A 21,673-nucleotide genomic window follows, 5' to 3' on the forward strand; every position below is an offset into this window, starting at 1 on the left:
CCCTAAATTAACCCTAAACACCCCATTAACTATAACTGCCCCTAAATTAACCCTAAACACCCCATTAACTATAACTGCCCCTAAGTTAACCCTAAACACCCCATTAACTATAACTGCCCCTAAGTTAACCCTAAACACCCCATTAACAATAACTGCCCCTAGGTTAACCCTAAACACCCCATTAACAATAACTGCCCCTAGGTTAACCCTAAACACCCCATTAACAATAACTGCCACTACGTTAACCCTAAACACCCCATTAACTATAACTGCCCCTAAGTTAACCCTAAAAACCCCATTAACTATAACAGCCCCTAAGTTAACCCTAAACACCCCATTAACTATACCTGCCCCTAAGTTAACCCTAAACACCCCATTAACTATAACTGCCCCTAAGTTAACCCTAAACACCCCATCAACTATACCTGCCCCTAAGTTAACACTAAACACCCCATTAACTATAACTGCCTCTAAGTTAACCCTAAACACCCCATTAACTATAACTGCCCCTAAGTTAACCCTAAACACCCCATCAACTGTATCTGCCCCTAAGTTAACACTAAACACCCCATTAACTATAACTGCCCCTAAGTTAACCCTAAACACCCCATTAACTTTAACAGCCCCTAAGTTAACCCTAAACATCCCATTAACTATACCTGCCCCTAAGTTAACCCTAAACACCCCATTAACTATACCTGCCCCTAAGTTAACCCTAAACACCCCATTAACCATAACTGCCCTTAAGTTAACCCTAAACACCCCATTAACTATACCTGCCCCTAAGTTAACACTAAACACCCCATTAACTATAACTGCCCCTAAGTTAACCCTAAACACCCCATTAACTATAACTGCCCCTAAATTAACCCCCACCTCGCCTAACTTTCAGCAGCCCAAATATTAATTTTATACTCAGTTAGATGAGTGTCACAGCCATGGCGATGCTAAGGAAATGGGCGGAGCCAATCGGCCATTTGGCTCCGCCCCTTTCTTCCTCCCTGTGCCTCCCTGCAGTCACTGCCAATTGGCCCCGCCCCTTTCTTTCTCTAGCAGCGATTGCAGGGAGGGACTGGAAAAAGGAAGTGGGCGGGCCAATCGGCAGTGACTGCAGGGAGGAACTGTAAGTAGCAACTGCTGCTGTGACTCCTGTGAGTCACACTAAACGGATTATAACACGGGGGGGTATTTTTCAGAGCATTTGCTCTGAAAAAACCCTCATTTTATAATCGATAAAAATCGATTCAACTAATCGATAATAAAATTCGTTGCCAACGAATTTCATTATCGATTATCATCGATTTTATCGATTAGTTGTTGCAGCCCTATATTTGGTTTTCATAACAAGTGTACTTAGTTCAATTTGCAAAGCATTTATAATCCCCATGTTATATAGGTTTTAGAATATGTAAGGGCCAGCTACTAGACCCTTGTGACTTAGGGTACCTGCGATGTAAATAAAGCTTTGACCTAAGTTTAAATATACAATTTTGTAAAAATATATGGAATGGAACTTAAGATGATCTGTGTATTCCAGGATAAACACAATCCTTCAACAAATTGATGGTGTACATAAGTCATAGAAATAAGAGGAACAAATGCCAATAGAAAAGGGCTGAATCTGTGGGGAGCCTGAAGGGCCCATAATTGGGGGGAAAAACTAATTGGTCAAATCAAGCGTGAGAAATGAGAAGTTAATCAGTTTAAAGTAATTTCAGCCTTGACTGAATGAGTCATCTAAAAGTTTCAGTGAAAGTGGATTGCGTGTTAAATGTATGCTCAGGACAGTTTTAATATTGATTCACCCCCCCCCCCCACACACACACACACACACACACTTCCTAGCATGCAATTTGGCCCCAAACCCAACCCAAGCCAACAACCAAACGTACTTGCCATACTGACTCTGCAGTCTAGGAGGAGACCGTCAGAGTCAGTGTAGTCTTTCCTCCTGCTGACCCTAGCGCGAGTCCGCGTAAGACGTCCCCACACTACATGTGCAGGACAGGAGAGGAGCATAGTAAATCAATGGCACGATCCTGGCGTGTAACCCAAAACAGACGTGTGAGTCACGATCAGTGCCAACCTTAGGTGTTCAGGCACTTAGGTGTTCTGTTCCCCTCCTTCACTGTACCACACTTCTCTTCCCCTCATGTGGTTCAGGTTTAGATCAAATAAACACATGGAAACACAGCCTTGCAGGCATAGATCAACTGTAAACCACATGCAAACTCAGCATTGAAGATATAGGTCAAATAAACAATGTAGGAAAACCCTAAGTTGCAGTCATGGATCAGAGGTCGCACACCCCAAATGACAGCCCTGGCACCCAGATTGCACAAATAGAACTTGCCCAGCACCCATATTGCATACATATGACTTGCCCAGGTTGTATAAATAAGGACTGGTCCCAGGACCAGATTCTCTTTGATTTTCCCCTCCCCATTCTCTCATTTCCTATGCAAACTGAAAAGACTAGCTTGCTGTACATGCAGGAACCTCTTTTTAGCAGGGCTGCACCCCTTATTTAAAATACAGCAGTTTGTAAAACCAACTAGAACACACGGAAAGGGTCCTTGAAGCACACAGGTATGTGTTATACATTATGATCGCCAGCTTCTATTTGTGCACATTATTTCTATTCTTCCTGTACCACTGTTATTTTAATCTTGAAAGTGGCATTTGCGGCATCATCCATGCGTGTTTGGAAAGTCCAGGCAGTCCTGGCAATACACACTTATTTTCAGGATGGGCCGCATCATTTGTGTGAATTAGGTGGCCGGCAGCACATGGAATGCACCAATAGTCATCTTCAAGTGACATTTTAACACAGCCAGGGAGAGTTTCCTCTATGCAGAAAAACTAACAAGAACAATGTCAAGAAGCCGCAATAACTGACATTCAGCTGCTATATTATTTATTCATATTTCTATGCTTACATTGGCTCACACAAGTTGGAGCCAGTGTTTAGGGTTGCCTAGTGGGTCAACAAAGTAGGCAAATACATATGAAAAATAAATGTCCATAGTCATCTTTAAGCACATTGATAAGGGACTGCTGTCCTTGGCTGAAGTAATGTACGGAACCCCACAGCCGCACTGATTCTAAACCAAGTCTAGCACACTGATGACGATGCAAACTGCTTAGGTATGTGCCCATTGCTAAGACATGCACTATCCCATATGAGCAGTACTGATATGAAAGGACTGCAGAGGCTCACCCACTATACCATTCACATTAATAACAGCCCTAGAATAACACCTTTAAGACCACTTTACATTATATGATAAATAGCATTTCATCCTTAATCAAAAACACATCAAGACTCAGGGACATTTTGTTGGATGGTCAACAAAATTCCTCCCCATCTGATATAGGTATGCAATGAAATGAGGAGCTTATAACCTTTTACTGTAACCACAGAAAAAAAAAATGTAATGGTTTGCTACACAGAAAGTTGGGATACATATAAAATTTTACTTTGGCATCAAACTATAATATCTCCGGTAAAACCTATACAAAGCACACATTGCTTACAATTAAAAACATTTTTTTTTCCAAAAAAATCAACACCTAAATTAGAAAAGTGAGGTTTTAAATAGCACTGGCGTACATCTAAACAAAACTGCCTTTGCCTGATCTATGCATTATGACATCATAAAGGCCAGTGACATCACTGTTTATAGTTCCAGGCCACTCCCCCACGCCTCAGTGCAGTTCAGCGCTTCACACTTACAAGGTGCTTTTGATAGCAAGTTAAAAGTGTTATAGCCAGTTTTGTGAAATAGCAAGATGGAAAATAGTGGGAACCCACCACAAGCTATGGAAGAATGTAGCTTCTTCTGTTTGCCAAGGTGGAGAACACAGAAACGCCGCCCAAGCACAATCTGTGCATTTTTCAGAAGGGCGGGAAATGCTTTACTTAATGCAGTAAGGTGGAGGAGAAGAGATGAATACAGGGTGACCTTGGACAAAGGACTCTCAGTACCCCAAAAGAGCAATGGGGGGAGAAGAGAAAAGGAAAGCTGCAGTTGTACTGAAAAGGGGAACATCCAGTGCCAAAGCAGGGCAAATAGTCCAGCGCAAACAAAACATTCTGTAAAAGATGCAAGAAGGAATGTGAGAAAACGGCACAAAATCAGTGCAAACAGCAGTGCCCCTGAGAAGAAAATACATAGATATGAGGAGCCAAATAGATCAGGAGAAGATTGTCTAAGTGTGAAGAGCTCTAGAGACTCCCTCCCCATTTCACTGTCCAGCCTTAGGTTTCAGTTTGAGCTAGGACAGGGGGCATTTGGGAAAGTCATGTTGGCTTCATTCACTGGAAATGATTCCATGGTAGCAGTTAAAATGGTTAGCAAGAAAGCCACAAAGCATATATTACCAGAGAAGAGGACATTGGAGTTGGCTAGGAACAGCCCGTTTCTCTGCCATGGGTACGCTGCCTTCCAGACAGAAACCCGTGTCTTCTTTATCATGGAATACATGCCTGCAGGGAGCCTTGAACAGTACATGCGCAGAGTGGGCTGCATGAAGGAGAGAACAGCAAGGTTTTATTCAGCAGAAATAGCCTGTGGCCTCCAATACCTTCATTCCCGCGGCATTATCCATAGGGACCTGAAACCAGACAACATCTTACTTGATGGTAGAGGGCATGCCAAAATAAGTGATTTTGGCCTTGTCGCAGAAGATATTTTTGGAGCCACACTGACAACGGGACGCCGTGGGACTTTCTTGTACATGGCCCCAGAGATACATTTGGGCAAGGGATATGGAGCTGCTGTGGACTGGTGGTCCTTCGGAGTGATGCTGTTCCGCATGCTCAATGAGGGACTATTTCCTTTCTATTGTGGAAACTGTAAGAAAGCTACGGCCCGTTCAATTATTCACGATGACCCTCATTACCACCAAGGGTTGAGCAAACGAGCTGTGGCCATCTTGAAAGAACTCCTGAAAAAGGATCCTGAGCATCGTCTTGGAAATACAGGTGACATCAGGCAGCACCCATTCTTTCAACACATCAAGTGGGGAGATTTAGAAAAGTGCAAGATAGCCCCTCCATGGCACTGGACTTTAAGATCAAAGCACAATCGGAAATCTCTCCAGCGCATGCCACCATGTCTGGAGGTCACCCAGAAATGCCCTCATCTTTGCAACAACCAGTTCTTGTTTGGGCTTTCCTTTGTCAGTCCAGATTGGATGATCTCTCTCAAGTGAACAGATCACATTTAACAGACATGCTCAGACGACAGATTCTTCACATATGCTTAGACAATAAACAAAAATTCATTCGATCCTTGAGCCTAGTGGTTTGCTTTACCAAATATTAGGGCTGCAACTAACGATTATTTTCATAATCGATTAGTTGGCCGATTATTTTTCCGATTAATCGATTAATCGGATAAAAAAAATTACATTTTTCATTTATTTTAAATTATTTAATAAAGTAACATAGGATGTTAAAAACAAACGGCAGAATAATTTTTTTTTCTTGTGTTTATTTCCCCAACCTGCCCCCCAGTTATGCATATTTGAGCCCAGGCTTGCCACACTGCCCTCCCAGACATGCCACACTGCCCTCCCCACATATGCCTTATACCCCCAGATATGTCACTCCGTCCTAGTCAGGTATGCCGGATACCCCCCTGATATGCCATAGTGCACTCATAGATTTGCAGACTCGTTCACAGACACAATACTTTTATAAATAAATACAGGATTAATCTTCACTGCCCCCAGGCTTTAGATTCCCCTCAGTTTGCCCCCCTTTACCTCTAACTGCACCTTAAGTTAACCTTATTAAATTAATTAAATTAACCCTCAGTCCTCAGCATTAAATTAACCCTGAAGACCCCATCAACCACAACTACCCCTAAATTAACTATAACTGCCCCTAAATTAACCCTAAACACCCCATCAATCACCACTGCCCCTAAATTAACCCTAAACACCCCATTAACTATAACTGCCCCTAAATTAACCCTAAACACCCCATTAACTATAACTGCCCCTAAATTAACCCTAAACACCCCATTAACTATAACTGCCCCTAAGTTAACCCTAAACACCCCATTAACTATAACTGCCCCTAAGTTAACCCTAAACACCCCATTAACAATAACTGCCCCTAGGTTAACCCTAAACACCCCATTAACAATAACTGCCCCTAGGTTAACCCTAAACACCCCATTAACAATAACTGCCACTACGTTAACCCTAAACACCCCATTAACTATAACTGCCCCTAAGTTAACCCTAAAAACCCCATTAACTATAACAGCCCCTAAGTTAACCCTAAACACCCCATTAACTATACCTGCCCCTAAGTTAACCCTAAACACCCCATTAACTATAACTGCCCCTAAGTTAACCCTAAACACCCCATCAACTATACCTGCCCCTAAGTTAACACTAAACACCCCATTAACTATAACTGCCTCTAAGTTAACCCTAAACACCCCATTAACTATAACTGCCCCTAAGTTAACCCTAAACACCCCATCAACTGTATCTGCCCCTAAGTTAACACTAAACACCCCATTAACTATAACTGCCCCTAAGTTAACCCTAAACACCCCATTAACTTTAACAGCCCCTAAGTTAACCCTAAACATCCCATTAACTATACCTGCCCCTAAGTTAACCCTAAACACCCCATTAACTATACCTGCCCCTAAGTTAACCCTAAACACCCCATTAACCATAACTGCCCTTAAGTTAACCCTAAACACCCCATTAACTATACCTGCCCCTAAGTTAACACTAAACACCCCATTAACTATAACTGCCCCTAAGTTAACCCTAAACACCCCATTAACTATAACTGCCCCTAAATTAACCCCCACCTCGCCTAACTTTCAGCAGCCCAAATATTAATTTTATACTCAGTTAGATGAGTGTCACAGCCATGGCGATGCTAAGGAAATGGGCGGAGCCAATCGGCCATTTGGCTCCGCCCCTTTCTTCCTCCCTGTGCCTCCCTGCAGTCACTGCCAATTGGCCCCGCCCCTTTCTTTCTCTAGCAGCGATTGCAGGGAGGGACTGGAAAAAGGAAGTGGGCGGGCCAATCGGCAGTGACTGCAGGGAGGAACTGTAAGTAGCAACTGCTGCTGTGACTCCTGTGAGTCACACTAAACGGATTATAACACGGGGGGGTATTTTTCAGAGCATTTGCTCTGAAAAAACCCTCATTTTATAATCGATAAAAATCGATTCAACTAATCGATAATAAAATTCGTTGCCAACGAATTTCATTATCGATTATCATCGATTTTATCGATTAGTTGTTGCAGCCCTATATTTGGTTTTCATAACAAGTGTACTTAGTTCAATTTGCAAAGCATTTATAATCCCCATGTTATATAGGTTTTAGAATATGTAAGGGCCAGCTACTAGACCCTTGTGACTTAGGGTACCTGCGATGTAAATAAAGCTTTGACCTAAGTTTAAATATACAATTTTGTAAAAATATATGGAATGGAACTTAAGATGATCTGTGTATTCCAGGATAAACACAATCCTTCAACAAATTGATGGTGTACATAAGTCATAGAAATAAGAGGAACAAATGCCAATAGAAAAGGGCTGAATCTGTGGGGAGCCTGAAGGGCCCATAATTGGGGGGAAAAACTAATTGGTCAAATCAAGCGTGAGAAATGAGAAGTTAATCAGTTTAAAGTAATTTCAGCCTTGACTGAATGAGTCATCTAAAAGTTTCAGTGAAAGTGGATTGCGTGTTAAATGTATGCTCAGGACAGTTTTAATATTGATTCACCCCCCCCCCCCCCACACACACACACACACACACACACTTCCTAGCATGCAATTTGGCCCCAAACCCAACCCAAGCCAACAACCAAACGTACTTGCCATACTGACTCTGCAGTCTAGGAGGAGACCGTCAGAGTCAGTGTAGTCTTTCCTCCTGTGTAACCCAAAACAGACGTGTGAGTCACGATCAGTGCCAACCTTAGGTGTTCAGGCACTTAGGTGTTCTGTTCCCCTCCTTCACTGTACCACACTTCTCTTCCCCTCATGTGGTTCAGGTTTAGATCAAATAAACACATGGAAACACAGCCTTGCAGGCATAGATCAACTGTAAACCACATGCAAACTCAGCATTGAAGATATAGGTCAAATAAACAATGTAGGAAAACCCTAAGTTGCAGTCATGGATCAGAGGTCGCACACCCCAAATGACAGCCCTGGCACCCAGATTGCACAAATAGAACTTGCCCAGCACCCATATTGCATACATATGACTTGCCCAGGTTGTATAAATAAGGACTGGTCCCAGGACCAGATTCTCTTTGATTTTCCCCTCCCCATTCTCTCATTTCCTATGCAAACTGAAAAGACTAGCTTGCTGTACATGCAGGAACCTCTTTTTAGCAGGGCTGCACCCCTTATTTAAAATACAGCAGTTTGTAAAACCAACTAGAACACACGGAAAGGGTCCTTGAAGCACACAGGTATGTGTTATACATTATGATCGCCAGCTTCTATTTGTGCACATTATTTCTATTCTTCCTGTACCATTGTTATTTTAATCTTGAAAGTGGCATTTGCGGCATCATCCATGCGTGTTTGGAAAGTCCAGGCAGTCCTGGCAATACACACTTATTTTCAGGATGGGCCGCATCATTTGTGTGAATTAGGTGGCCGGCAGCACATGGAATGCACCAATAGTCATCTTCAAGTGACATTTTAACACAGCCAGGGAGAGTTTCCTCTATGCAGAAAAACTAACAAGAACAATGTCAAGAAGCCGCAATAACTGACATTCAGCTGCTATATTATTTATTCATATTTCTATGCTTACATTGGCTCACACAAGTTGGAGCCAGTGTTTAGGGTTGCCTAGTGGGTCAACAAAGTAGGCAAATACATATGAAAAATAAATGTCCATAGTCATCTTTAAGCACATTGATAAGGGACTGCTGTCCTTGGCTGAAGTAATGTACGGAACCCCACAGCCGCACTGATTCGAAACCAAGTCTAGCACACTGATGACGATGCAAACTGCTTAGGTATGTGCCCATTGCTAAGACATGCACTATCCCATATGAGCAGTACTGATATGAAAGGACTGCAGAGGCTCACCCACTATACCATTCACATTAATAACAGCCCTAGAATAACACCTTTAAGACCACTTTACATTATATGATAAATAGCATTTCATCCTTAATCAAAAACACATCAAGACTCAGGGACATTTTGTTGGATGGTCAACAAAATTCCTCCCCATCTGATATAGGTATGCAATGAAATGAGGAGCTTATAACCTTTTACTGTAACCACAGAAAAAAAAATGTAATGGTTTGCTACACAGAAAGTTGGGATACATATAAAATTTTACTTTGGCATCAAACTATAATATCTCCGGTAAAACCTATACAAAGCACACATTGCTTACAATTAAAAACATTTTTTTTTCCAAAAAAATCAACACCTAAATTAGAAAAGTGAGGTTTTAAATAGCACTGGCGTACATCTAAACAAAACTGCCTTTGCCTGATCTATGCATTATGACATCATAAAGGCCAGTGACATCACTGTTTATAGTTCCAGGCCACTCCCCCACGCCTCAGTGCAGTTCAGCGCTTCACACTTACAAGGTGCTTTTGATAGCAAGTTAAAAGTGTTATAGCCAGTTTTGTGAAATAGCAAGATGGAAAATAGTGGGAACCCACCACAAGCTATGGAAGAATGTAGCTTCTTCTGTTTGCCAAGGTGGAGAACACAGAAACGCCGCCCAAGCACAATCTGTGCATTTTTCAGAAGGGCGGGAAATGCTTTACTTAATGCAGTAAGGTGGAGGAGAAGAGATGAATACAGGGTGACCTTGGACAAAGGACTCTCAGTACCCCAAAAGAGCAATGGGGGGAGAAGAGAAAAGGAAAGCTGCAGTTGTACTGAAAAGGGGAACATCCAGTGCCAAAGCAGGGCAAATAGTCCAGCGCAAACAAAACATTCTGTAAAAGATGCAAGAAGGAATGTGAGAAAACGGCACAAAATCAGTGCAAACAGCAGTGCCCCTGAGAAGAAAATACATAGATATGAGGAGCCAAATAGATCAGGAGAAGATTGTCTAAGTGTGAAGAGCTCTAGAGACTCCCTCCCCATTTCACTGTCCAGCCTTAGGTTTCAGTTTGAGCTAGGACAGGGGGCATTTGGGAAAGTCATGTTGGCTTCATTCACTGGAAATGATTCCATGGTAGCAGTTAAAATGGTTAGCAAGAAAGCCACAAAGCATATATTACCAGAGAAGAGGACATTGGAGTTGGCTAGGAACAGCCCGTTTCTCTGCCATGGGTACGCTGCCTTCCAGACAGAAACCCGTGTCTTCTTTATCATGGAATACATGCCTGCAGGGAGCCTTGAACAGTACATGCGCAGAGTGGGCTGCATGAAGGAGAGAACAGCAAGGTTTTATTCAGCAGAAATAGCCTGTGGCCTCCAATACCTTCATTCCCGCGGCATTATCCATAGGGACCTGAAACCAGACAACATCTTACTTGATGGTAGAGGGCATGCCAAAATAAGTGATTTTGGCCTTGTCGCAGAAGATATTTTTGGAGCCACACTGACAACGGGACGCCGTGGGACTTTCTTGTACATGGCCCCAGAGATACATTTGGGCAAGGGATATGGAGCTGCTGTGGACTGGTGGTCCTTCGGAGTGATGCTGTTCCGCATGCTCAATGAGGGACTATTTCCTTTCTATTGTGGAAACTGTAAGAAAGCTACGGCCCGTTCAATTATTCACGATGACCCTCATTACCACCAAGGGTTGAGCAAACGAGCTGTGGCCATCTTGAAAGAACTCCTGAAAAAGGATCCTGAGCATCGTCTTGGAAATACAGGTGACATCAGGCAGCACCCATTCTTTCAACACATCAAGTGGGGAGATTTAGAAAAGTGCAAGATAGCCCCTCCATGGCACTGGACTTTAAGATCAAAGCACAATCGGAAATCTCTCCAGCGCATGCCACCATGTCTGGAGGTCACCCAGAAATGCCCTCATCTTTGCAACAACCAGTTCTTGTTTGGGCTTTCCTTTGTCAGTCCAGATTGGATGATCTCTCTCAAGTGAACAGATCACATTTAACAGACATGCTCAGACGACAGATTCTTCACATATGCTTAGACAATAAACAAAAATTCATTCGATCCTTGAGCCTAGTGGTTTGCTTTACCAAATATTAGGGCTGCAACTAACGATTATTTTCATAATCGATTAGTTGGCCGATTATTTTTCCGATTAATCGATTAATCGGATAAAAAAAATTACATTTTTCATTTATTTTAAATTATTTAATAAAGTAACATAGGATGTTAAAAACAAACGGCAGAATAATTTTTTTTTCTTGTGTTTATTTCCCCAACCTGCCCCCCAGTTATGCATATTTGAGCCCAGGCTTGCCACACTGCCCTCCCAGACATGCCACACTGCCCTCCCCACATATGCCTTATACCCCCAGATATGTCACTCCGTCCTAGTCAGGTATGCCGGATACCCCCCTGATATGCCATAGTGCACTCATAGATTTGCAGACTCGTTCACAGACACAATACTTTTATAAATAAATACAGGATTAATCTTCACTGCCCCCAGGCTTTAGATTCCCCTCAGTTTGCCCCCCTTTACCTCTAACTGCACCTTAAGTTAACCTTATTAAATTAATTAAATTAACCCTCAGTCCTCAGCATTAAATTAACCCTGAAGACCCCATCAACCACAACTACCCCTAAATTAACTATAACTGCCCCTAAATTAACCCTAAACACCCCATCAATCACCACTGCCCCTAAATTAACCCTAAACACCCCATTAACTATAACTGCCCCTAAATTAACCCTAAACACCCCATTAACTATAACTGCCCCTAAATTAACCCTAAACACCCCATTAACTATAACTGCCCCTAAGTTAACCCTAAACACCCCATTAACTATAACTGCCCCTAAGTTAACCCTAAACACCCCATTAACAATAACTGCCCCTAGGTTAACCCTAAACACCCCATTAACAATAACTGCCCCTAGGTTAACCCTAAACACCCCATTAACAATAACTGCCACTACGTTAACCCTAAACACCCCATTAACTATAACTGCCCCTAAGTTAACCCTAAAAACCCCATTAACTATAACAGCCCCTAAGTTAACCCTAAACACCCCATTAACTATACCTGCCCCTAAGTTAACCCTAAACACCCCATTAACTATAACTGCCCCTAAGTTAACCCTAAACACCCCATCAACTATACCTGCCCCTAAGTTAACACTAAACACCCCATTAACTATAACTGCCTCTAAGTTAACCCTAAACACCCCATTAACTATAACTGCCCCTAAGTTAACCCTAAACACCCCATCAACTGTATCTGCCCCTAAGTTAACACTAAACACCCCATTAACTATAACTGCCCCTAAGTTAACCCTAAACACCCCATTAACTTTAACAGCCCCTAAGTTAACCCTAAACATCCCATTAACTATACCTGCCCCTAAGTTAACCCTAAACACCCCATTAACTATACCTGCCCCTAAGTTAACCCTAAACACCCCATTAACCATAACTGCCCTTAAGTTAACCCTAAACACCCCATTAACTATACCTGCCCCTAAGTTAACACTAAACACCCCATTAACTATAACTGCCCCTAAGTTAACCCTAAACACCCCATTAACTATAACTGCCCCTAAATTAACCCCCACCTCGCCTAACTTTCAGCAGCCCAAATATTAATTTTATACTCAGTTAGATGAGTGTCACAGCCATGGCGATGCTAAGGAAATGGGCGGAGCCAATCGGCCATTTGGCTCCGCCCCTTTCTTCCTCCCTGTGCCTCCCTGCAGTCACTGCCAATTGGCCCCGCCCCTTTCTTTCTCTAGCAGCGATTGCAGGGAGGGACTGGAAAAAGGAAGTGGGCGGGCCAATCGGCAGTGACTGCAGGGAGGAACTGTAAGTAGCAACTGCTGCTGTGACTCCTGTGAGTCACACTAAACGGATTATAACACGGGGGGGTATTTTTCAGAGCATTTGCTCTGAAAAAACCCTCATTTTATAATCGATAAAAATCGATTCAACTAATCGATAATAAAATTCGTTGCCAACGAATTTCATTATCGATTATCATCGATTTTATCGATTAGTTGTTGCAGCCCTATATTTGGTTTTCATAACAAGTGTACTTAGTTCAATTTGCAAAGCATTTATAATCCCCATGTTATATAGGTTTTAGAATATGTAAGGGCCAGCTACTAGACCCTTGTGACTTAGGGTACCTGCGATGTAAATAAAGCTTTGACCTAAGTTTAAATATACAATTTTGTAAAAATATATGGAATGGAACTTAAGATGATCTGTGTATTCCAGGATAAACACAATCCTTCAACAAATTGATGGTGTACATAAGTCATAGAAATAAGAGGAACAAATGCCAATAGAAAAGGGCTGAATCTGTGGGGAGCCTGAAGGGCCCATAATTGGGGGGAAAAACTAATTGGTCAAATCAAGCGTGAGAAATGAGAAGTTAATCAGTTTAAAGTAATTTCAGCCTTGACTGAATGAGTCATCTAAAAGTTTCAGTGAAAGTGGATTGCGTGTTAAATGTATGCTCAGGACAGTTTTAATATTGATTCACCCCCCCCCCCCCACACACACACACACACACACACTTCCTAGCATGCAATTTGGCCCCAAACCCAACCCAAGCCAACAACCAAACGTACTTGCCATACTGACTCTGCAGTCTAGGAGGAGACCGTCAGAGTCAGTGTAGTCTTTCCTCCTGCTGACCCTAGCGCGAGTCCGCGTAAGACGTCCCCACACTACATGTGCAGGACAGGAGAGGAGCATAGTAAATCAATGGCACGATCCTGGCGTGTAACCCAAAACAGACGTGTGAGTCACGATCAGTGCCAACCTTAGGTGTTCAGGCACTTAGGTGTTCTGTTCCCCTCCTTCACTGTACCACACTTCTCTTCCCCTCATGTGGTTCAGGTTTAGATCAAATAAACACATGGAAACACAGCCTTGCAGGCATAGATCAACTGTAAACCACATGCAAACTCAGCATTGAAGATATAGGTCAAATAAACAATGTAGGAAAACCCTAAGTTGCAGTCATGGATCAGAGGTCGCACACCCCAAATGACAGCCCTGGCACCCAGATTGCACAAATAGAACTTGCCCAGCACCCATATTGCATACATATGACTTGCCCAGGTTGTATAAATAAGGACTGGTCCCAGGACCAGATTCTCTTTGATTTTCCCCTCCCCATTCTCTCATTTCCTATGCAAATTGAAAAGACTAGCTTGCTGTACATGCAGGAACCTCTTTTTAGCAGGGCTGCACCCCTTATTTAAAATACAGCAGTTTGTAAAACCAACTAGAACACACGGAAAGGGTCCTTGAAGCACACAGGTATGTGTTATACATTATGATCGCCAGCTTCTATTTGTGCACATTATTTCTATTCTTCCTGTACCATTGTTATTTTAATCTTGAAAGTGGCATTTGCGGCATCATCCATGCGTGTTTGGAAAGTCCAGGCAGTCCTGGCAATACACACTTATTTTCAGGATGGGCCGCATCATTTGTGTGAATTAGGTGGCCGGCAGCACATGGAATGCACCAATAGTCATCTTCAAGTGACATTTTAACACAGCCAGGGAGAGTTTCCTCTATGCAGAAAAACTAACAAGAACAATGTCAAGAAGCCGCAATAACTGACATTCAGCTGCTATATTATTTATTCATATTTCTATGCTTACATTGGCTCACACAAGTTGGAGCCAGTGTTTAGGGTTGCCTAGTGGGTCAACAAAGTAGGCAAATACATATGAAAAATAAATGTCCATAGTCATCTTTAAGCACATTGATAAGGGACTGCTGTCCTTGGCTGAAGTAATGTACGGAACCCCACAGCCGCACTGATTCGAAACCAAGTCTAGCACACTGATGACGATGCAAACTGCTTAGGTATGTGCCCATTGCTAAGACATGCACTATCCCATATGAGCAGTACTGATATGAAAGGACTGCAGAGGCTCACCCACTATACCATTCACATTAATAACAGCCCTAGAATAACACCTTTAAGACCACTTTACATTATATGATAAATAGCATTTCATCCTTAATCAAAAACACATCAAGACTCAGGGACATTTTGTTGGATGGTCAACAAAATTCCTCCCCATCTGATATAGGTATGCAATGAAATGAGGAGCTTATAACCTTTTACTGTAACCACAGAAAAAAAAAATGTAATGGTTTGCTACACAGAAAGTTGGGATACATATAAAATTTTACTTTGGCATCAAACTATAATATCTCCGGTAAAACCTATACAAAGCACACATTGCTTACAATTAAAAACATTTTTTTTTCCAAAAAAATCAACACCTAAATTAGAAAAGTGAGGTTTTAAATAGCACTGGCGTACATCTAAACAAAACTGCCTTTGCCTGATCTATGCATTATGACATCATAAAGGCCAGTGACATCACTGTTTATAGTTCCAGGCCACTCCCCCACGCCTCAGTGCAGTTCAGCGCTTCACACTTACAAGGTGCTTTTGATAGCAAGTTAAAAGTGTTATAGCCAGTTTTGTGAAATAGCAAGATGGAAAATAGTGGGAACCCACCACAAGCTATGGAAGAATGTAGCTTCTTCTGTTTGCCAAGGTGGAGAACACAGAAACGCCGCCCAAGCACAATCTGTGCATTTTTCAGAAGGGCGGGAAATGCTTTACTTAATGCAGTAAGGTGGAGGAGAAGAGATGAATACAGGGTGACCTTGGACAAAGGACTCTCAGTACCCCAAAAGAGCAATGGGGGGAGAAGAGAAAAGGAAAGCTGCAGTTGTACTGAAAAGGGGAACATCCAGTGCCAAAGCAGGGCAAATAGTCCAGCGCAAACAAAACATTCTGTAAAAGATGCAAGAAGGAATGTGAGAAAACGGCACAAAATCAGTGCAAACAGCAGTGCCCCTGAGAAGAAAATACATAGATATGAGGAGCCAAATAGATCAGGAGAAGATTGTCTAAGTGTGAAGAGCTCTAGAGACTCCCTCCCCATTTCACTGTCCAGCCTTAGGTTTCAGTTTGAGCTAGGACAGGGGGCATTTGGGAAAGTCATGTTGGCTTCATTCACTGGAAATGATTCCATGGTAGCAGTTAAAATGGTTAGCAAGAAAGCCACAAAGCATATATTACCAGAGAAGAGGACATTGGAGTTGGCTAGGAACAGCCCGTTTCTCTGCCATGGGTACGCTGCCTTCCAGACAGAAACCCGTGTCTTCTTTATCATGGAATACATGCCTGCAGGGAGCCTTGAACAGTACATGCGCAGAGTGGGCTGCATGAAGGAGAGAACAGCAAGGTTTTATTCAGCAGAAATAGCCTGTGGCCTCCAATACCTTCATTCCCGCGGCATTATCCATAGGGACCTGAAACCAGACAACATCTTACTTGATGGTAGAGGGCATGCCAAAATAAGTGATTTTGGCCTTGTCGCAGAAGATATTTTTGGAGCCACACTGACAACGGGACGCCGTGGGACTTTCTTGTACATGGCCCCAGAGATACATTTGGGCAAGGGATATGGAGCTGCTGTGGACTGGTGGTCCTTCGGAGTGATGCTGTTCCGCATGCTCAATGAGGGACTATTTCCTTTCTATTGTGGAAACTGTAAGAAAGCTACGGCCCGTTCAATTATTCACGATGACCCTCATTACCACCAAGGGTTGAGCAAACGAGCTGTGGCCATCTTGAAAGAACTCCTGAAAAAGGATCCTGAGCATCGTCTTGGAAATACAGGTGACATCAGGCAGCACCCATTCTTTCAACACATCAAGTGGGGAGATTTAGAAAAGTGCAAGATAGCCCCTCCATGGCACTGGACTTTAAGATCAAAGCACAATCGGAAATCTCTCCAGCGCATGCCACCATGTCTGGAGGTCACCCAGAAATGCCCTCATCTTTGCAACAACCAGTTCTTGTTTGGGCTTTCCTTTGTCAGTCCAGATTGGATGATCTCTCTCAAGTGAACAGATCACATTTAACAGACATGCTCAGACGACAGATTCTTCACATATGCTTAGACAATAAACAAAAATTCATTCGATCCTTGAGCCTAGTGGTTTGCTTTACCAAATATTTGGTTAGGGCTGCAACTAACGATTATTTTCATAATCGATTAGTTGGCCGATTATTTTTTCGATTAATCGATTAATCGGATAAAAAAAATTACATTTTTCATTTCTTTTAAATTATTTAATAAAGTAACATAGGATGTTAAAAACAAACGGCAGAATAATATTTTTTTCTTGTGTTTATTTCCCCAACCTGCCCCCCAGTTATGCATATTTGAGCCCAGGCTTGCCACACTGCCCTCCCAGACATGCCACACTGCCCTCCCCACATATGCCTTATACCCCCAGATATGTCACTCCGTCCTAGTCAGGTATGCCGGATACCCCCCTGATATGCCATAGTGCACTCATAGATTTGCAGACTCGTTCACAGACACAATACTTTTATAAATAAATACAGGATTAATCTTCACTGCCCCCAGGCTTTAGATTCCCCTCAGTTTGCCCCCCTTTACCTCTAACTGCACCTTAAGTTAACCTTATTAAATTAATTAAATTAACCCTCAGTCCTCAGCATTAAATTAACCCTGAAGACCCCATCAACCACAACTACCCCTAAATTAACTATAACTGCCCCTAAATTAACCCTAAACACCCCATCAATCACCACTGCCCCTAAATTAACCCTAAACACCCCATCAATCACCACTGCCCCTAAATTAAACCTAAACACCCCATTAACTATAACTGCCCCTAAATTAACCCTAAACACCCCATTAACTATAACTGCCCCTAAGTTAACCCTAAACACCCCATTAACTATAACTGCCCCTAAGTTAACCCTAAACACCCCATTAACAATAACTGCCCCTAGGTTAACCCTAAACACCCCATTAACAATAACTGCCCCTAGGTTAACCCTAAACACCCCATTAACAATAACTGCCACTACGTTAACCCTAAACACCCCATTAACTATAACTGCCCCTAAGTTAACCCTAAAAACCCCATTAACTATAACAGCCCCTAAGTTAACCCTAAACACCCCATTAACTATACCTGCCCCTAAGTTAACCCTAAACACCCCATTAACTATAACTGCCCCTAAGTTAACCCTAAACACCCCATCAACTATACCTGCCCCTAAGTTAACACTAAACACCCCATTAACTATAACTGCCTCTAAGTTAACCCTAAACACCCCATTAACTATAACTGCCCCTAAGTTAACCCTAAACACCCCATCAACTATACCTGCCCCTAAGTTAACACTAAACACCCCATTAACTATAACTGCCCCTAAGTTAACCCTAAACACCCCATTAACTTTAACAGCCCCTAAGTTAACCCTAAACATCCCATTAACTATACCTGCCCCTAAGTTAACCCTAAACACCCCATTAACCATAACTGCCCTTAAGTTAACCCTAAACACCCCATTAACTATACCTGCCCCTAAGTTAACACTAAACACCCCATTAACTATAACTGCCCCTAAGTTAACCCTAAACACCCCATTAACTATAACTGCCCCTAAATTAACCCCCACCTCGCCTAACTTTCAGCAGCCCAAATATTAATTTTATACTCAGTTAGATGAGTGTCACAGCCATGGCGATGCTAAGGAAATGGGCGGAGCCAATCGGCCGTTTGGCTCCGCCCCTTTCTTCCTCCCTGTGCCTCCCTGCAGTCACTGCCAATTGGCCCCGCCCCTTTCTTTCTCTAGCAGCGATTGCAGGGAGGGACTGGAAAAAGGAAGTGGGCGGGCCAATCGGCAGTGACTGCAGGGAGGAACTGTAAGTAGCAACTGCTGCTGTGACTCCTGTGAGTCACACTAAACGGATTATAACACGGAGGGTATTTTTCAGAGCATTTGCTCTGAAAAAACCCTCATTTTATAATCGATAAAAATCGATTCAACTAATCGATAATAAAATTCGTTGCCAACGAATTTCATTATCGATTATCATCGATTTTATCGATTAGTTGTTGCAGCCCTATATTTGGTTTTCATAACAAGTGTACTTAGTTCAATTTGCAAAGCATTTATAATCCCCATGTTATATAGGTTTTAGAATATGTAAGGGCCAGCTACTAGACCCTTGTGACTTAGGGTACCTGCGATGTAAATAAAGCTTTGACCTAAGTTTAAATATACAATTTTGTAAAAATATATGGAATGGAACTTAAGATGATCTGTGTATTCCAGGATAAACACAATCCTTCAACAAATTGATGGTGTACATAAGTCATAGAAATAAGAGGAACAAATGCCAATAGAAAAGGGCTGAATCTGTGGGGAGCCTGAAGGGCCCATAATTGGGGGGAAAAACTAATTGGTCAAATCAAGCGTGAGAAATGAGAAGTTAATCAGTTTAAAGTAATTTCAGCCTTGACTGAATGAGTCATCTAAAAGTTTCAGTGAAAGTGGATTGCGTGTTAAATGTATGCTCAGGACAGTTTTAATATTGATTCACCCCCCCCCCCACACACACACACACACACACACTTCCTAGCATGCAATTTGGCCCCAAACCCAACCCAAGCCAACAACCAAACGTACTTGCCATACTGACTCTGCAGTCTAGGAGGAGACCGTCAGAGTCAGTGTAGTCTTTCCTCCTGCTGACCCTAGCGCGAGTCCGCGTAAGACGTCCCCACACTACATGTGCAGGACAGGAGAGGAGCATAGTAAATCAATGGCACGATCCTGGCGTGTAACCCAAAACAGACGTGTGAGTCACGATCAGTGCCAACCTTAGGTGTTCAGGCACTTAGGTGTTCTGTTCCCCTCCTTCACTGTACCACACTTCTCTTCCCCTCATGTGGTTCAGGTTTAGATCAAATAAACACATGGAAACACAGCCTTGCAGGCATAGATCAACTGTAAACCACATGCAAACTCAGCATTGAAGATATAGGTCAAATAAACAATGTAGGAAAACCCTAAGTTGCAGTCATGGATCAGAGGTCGCACACCCCAAATGACAGCCCTGGCACCCAGATTGCACAAATAGAACTTGCCCAGCACCCATATTGCATACATATGACTTGCCCAGGTTGTATAAATAAGGACTGGTCCCAGGACCAGATTCTCTTTGATTTTCCCCTCCCCATTCTCTCATTTCCTATGCAAATTGAAAAGACTAGCTTGCTGTACATGCAGGAACCTCTTTTTAGCAGGGCTGCACCCCTTATTTAAAATACAGCAGTTTGTAAAACCAACTAGAACACACGGAAAGGGTCCTTGAAGCACACAGGTATGTGTTATACATTATGATCGCCAGCTTCTATTTGTGCACATTATTTCTATTCTTCCTGTACCATTGTTATTTTAATCTTGAAAGTGGCATTTGCGGCATCATCCATGCGTGTTTGGAAAGTCCAGGCAGTCCTGGCAATACACACTTATTTTCAGGATGGGCCGCATCATTTGTGTGAATTAGGTGGCCGGCAGCACATGGAATGCACCAATAGTCATCTTCAAGTGACATTTTAACACAGCCAGGGAGAGTTTCCTCTATGCAGAAAAACTAACAAGAACAATGTCAAGAAGCCGCAATAACTGACATTCAGCTGCTATATTATTTATTCATATTTCTATGCTTACATTGGCTCACACAAGTTGGAGCCAGTGTTTAGGGTTGCCTAGTGGGTCAACAAAGTAGGCAAATACATATGAAAAATAAATGTCCATAGTCATCTTTAAGCACATTGATAAGGGACTGCTGTCCTTGGCTGAAGTAATGTACGGAACCCCACAGCCGCACTGATTCGAAACCAAGTCTAGCACACTGATGACGATGCAAACTGCTTAGGTATGTGCCCATTGCTAAGACATGCACTATCCCATATGAGCAGTACTGATATGAAAGGACTGCAGAGGCTCACCCACTATACCATTCACATTAATAACAGCCCTAGAATAACACCTTTAAGACCACTTTACATTATATGATAAATAGCATTTCATCCTTAATCAAAAACACATCAAGACTCAGGGACATTTTGTTGGATGGTCAACAAAATTCCTCCCCATCTGATATAGGTATGCAATGAAATGAGGAGCTTATAACCTTTTACTGTAACCACAGAAAAAAAAAATGTAATGGTTTGCTACACAGAAAGTTGGGATACATATAAAATTTTACTTTGGCATCAAACTATAATATCTCCGGTAAAACCTATACAAAGCACACATTGCTTACAATTAAAAACATTTTTTTTTCCAAAAAAATCAACACCTAAATTAGAAAAGTGAGGTTTTAAATAGCACTGGCGTACATCTAAACAAAACTGCCTTTGCCTGATCTATGCATTATGACATCATAAAGGCCAGTGACATCACTGTTTATAGTTCCAGGCCACTCCCCCACGCCTCAGTGCAGTTCAGCGCTTCACACTTACAAGGTGCTTTTGATAGCAAGTTAAAAGTGTTATAGCCAGTTTTGTGAAATAGCAAGATGGAAAATAGTGGGAACCCACCACAAGCTATGGAAGAATGTAGCTTCTTCTGTTTGCCAAGGTGGAGAACACAGAAACGCCGCCCAAGCACAATCT

This window comes from Spea bombifrons, chromosome 3 (genome assembly GCF_027358695.1).
Source record: "Spea bombifrons isolate aSpeBom1 chromosome 3, aSpeBom1.2.pri, whole genome shotgun sequence".
NCBI classification, from domain to species: domain Eukaryota; kingdom Metazoa; phylum Chordata; class Amphibia; order Anura; family Pelobatidae; genus Spea; species Spea bombifrons.